At 37.2% G+C, this 3,252-nt stretch overlaps 1 pseudogene; it reads right to left on the bottom strand.

The window, feature by feature from the left end:
- LOC113059588 (rhomboid-related protein 2-like) overlaps positions 1–2,751 on the bottom strand; it is a 5,406-nt pseudogene extending 2,655 nt beyond the window's left edge.
- Between the last annotated feature and the right edge of the window lie 501 nt (positions 2,752–3,252).

Raw genomic sequence — 3,252 nt, 5'->3', positions numbered from 1 at the left:
ATATTGTGATGTATCACTTTAGGATTGTCTAGCAATATATAAATTATGACAGAATTGCTGTATGGTGATGTTATCTGTATCATGAGCCATGTATCATGTAGTGTATCATATTGTGAGGTACCCTGTGATTCCCACCCCTACCCTCCACCCCAGATTCAGTGTTTAGATTTCTTCCCAATATTTCAAACCTCGCAAACAGTGAGCTGACGGCTCTCTTCTCTTTGCATCTCTCTTTATCGTGTCCCATCTCTCATCTCTGTTAACATCCTGAAGTATTTCCTCATTGGAGTGAAGCAATATTTACATAGGTGGAGCAAGATACTTCATTCTTCATCATTCTATCCGATTGGGTTACGCTGTCAGTTTATGCTGTTATTGCAGAATTGGCAAACAATACCGTTTCAAAGAAGGCTCCTCAACACTGGTCTCTCCTTACGAAATGCTTTGTAGCTTCACACCATATTATAATGTGATATATTCTTTAAGTTATTTCACACCTTGTATTGGGCAAGAATTAACTTCATCCTTAAACTCTACAATCTTTTCTCTATAGATATAGCCTCCTCTCCTCTCTATCTTTGCCTTTTTGTCTCTCTCATCTCTTTCCCTCTCTCTCCAGGGCATTTTCTCACCCCAGATTAGACTACCTGCCTTCATCATTTCACGGCATTTAAAATAGCACACAAAACCAAGACGAAGAACGGAGAGAGAGGTTAGAAATATTACACCTTTCTTTACAGACATGCAGTATGGGAGAGAGAGAGAGAGAGAGAGAGAGGACACTGCAGGAATTATTTGAAGAGACTCTGTTCTGTTCCTTCTTTTTGAGTTAAGTAATAATGGAGAGCGTGAAGAGGTTAAACTGACTCTTGAAGACAGTGTGCTGATAAATGCAATGTTGCCTCCTGATTAACGCCTCTCAATGTTCTACATCTCGTTTGAAAAATTCAACATTCCTCTCTTGTCTCTCAGTATTTACTGTATGGTGGCCTTGCCTTGACAGCTGTATGTTCAGTTCGTAACAGAGTCTCTACGAGTTAGCCGTACAATGCATTGGGGAAATGCATCTGGTCTGTTTTGTTCAGTTTATTTCGGTTCATATCAGTTCAGTTTAGATCAATTGTTCTGTACCTTTTAGGTAGTTCAGTTCACTAGTTAAAGGGCAAGTGCTGCATTTCCCAAAAGCATAGTAAGCATAAGTAGATCATGAGACCATTTGCTGCTAATGATTACTACGATCTATTTAGGCTTACACTGCTTTTGGGAAATGCACCCTGTTATTTTTTATATAATTCAGTTCAATTTCTGCTCTGTTAAAATCAATTTAGCTAATTTTAAGTAGTTCTGTTCAGATAATTTCAGTTCAATAATTTGTTATAAATCAAGCCTATTTTATTCAGGTCATCAAATTCAGATCAGGTTTGTTTGGATGACTACAGTTCTGTTTTGGTTTGCAAAAATTGTTGACTTTTGTTGCAAATTCATATTTAAGTTCTTTCATATTTGATTAAAGTTAGTTGAATTCTTTTAAGTACCATTCTGTTCAGTTTAAATATTGTTACAGTTTAATTTTGTCCATTTAGATAAACTTCAATATATTTATTTCAGTTAATTTTTCTGTTTTGTACTTTTAATATAGTTCACTTCAGTTTAGTTCACTTCAGTTCTGACTTGTTTGGCCTATTTGAGTTAGTATTTGGTTCATTTTTATTCTATAAAAATAGATAAATTCAGTTCAGTAATTTGGTAAGTTCATTTCAATTTAGTTCAGTTTAGCGTAGTGTAATGGAGTTTGCTGATGAGGTTTAAAGCAGCACTGTTCAAATGTGCATTGCAGTGCAATGCAAATGCCAGTACCAGGAGAAAGAGAGAGAGAGAAGGATGCTGGAGTAAGTAAAGGTGTTGAAAATGTTGGTCTGTCTTCTGTGCATGTTTTCAGCTTCAGTGGGTCAGGGTGAGTCGTACTTCGAGCTGCTCTGCCGGATCAGCACTTTCTACGCCAATCAATGCAGCCGGGAAACCAGGACAGGCATGTTCCTCACTGGGATACACATGCAGTAGACATATACACTCTCAGAAATAAAGGAACAACAGCTATTCAGAGCCAAATTTGGTACCTTAAAGTTACATATTAGTACTTAAAGTACATATTACAACCTTTAGTGTACCTTTTGAAAGTACCGCCCAGTGACAAGCTGTTGTTCCTTTATTTCTGAGAGTGTATGTAAAATAATTACATGTGGGGAATGTTCTTAAACATGTATCTCTGAAGCATACATAGACACGTGCTTGCAGGGATGATCCTTATCACACCAGCTAAAGAGATTCATTGCAGCAACATTATACAGAGTCAGACTTACTTTACACACAACATACTTGTATATATTAAGCATACGCCATTGTTGCCACAGACTAACCCTAAACCTAAACCTTACTTTATACCCTAAAAGAAATATCATTTTTAAAATTTTAAAAAATACACACACAGCTGTGCATGCATAAAAAAAATGCACAAAACAACAGACAAATAAGGACAACCTGAACATACACACATGCACACACACAAGCATCAGAGTGTTCTGGATGTTGTGTAAATAGAGACCTGCTTTGTGTAAAATTGTGACCTGCTCTCTGAAGCGGCAGGTCTATGTGACCTTGTCCTTCCATCATAACCAGGAACACAGCAGGATCGAAACCGGAGAATGGAGACATGAGCCAGATGACCTCAGGGTTTAGTCGAAAGCATCTCATTCTCTTGTACGGACTTAAGAAATCAGTATAGGGTTTGTTGAAAGATAAAAAGGTATCTGAATTTGGAATATGCCATGTCGAGAACAGGACAGACGCTTCTGGTCAGATTGTACCCCGGGGGGCAATCGAGGTTCAAATTAATCAAGTGGCTTTTAGCAGGAATGCTGCTTCTGTTGGATTCTACAGAATTCCCGCACAAATAAAAACAAAGCGCACAGCCAAAAGCACAAGAGGTCAGTTAGTGATATTTATAGTCTCTGCTCAAGGTCTTATGGAAGATAATGCCACACATATCAAATCATCAGTAAAAGGAAAAAATAAAACCACACAAAAGTCTGGTGTATCAGAGCCCTATAGAGAATCTGATTTTGAACGTTTTGATGAATTTTTTTTTTATGGTTTTAATTTTAGGCATCCTGTGCTAAGGCCTTTTCAGTTAAATACTGTTCACTGGAATGAGAAAATGTTGTTTTTTAATTGTTTTCAACATAAATTATGGAA

This window comes from Carassius auratus, chromosome 41 (assembly GCF_003368295.1).
Source record: "Carassius auratus strain Wakin chromosome 41, ASM336829v1, whole genome shotgun sequence".
NCBI classification, from domain to species: domain Eukaryota; kingdom Metazoa; phylum Chordata; class Actinopteri; order Cypriniformes; family Cyprinidae; genus Carassius; species Carassius auratus.
This window is presented reverse-complemented; position numbering and strand designations above follow the sequence as displayed.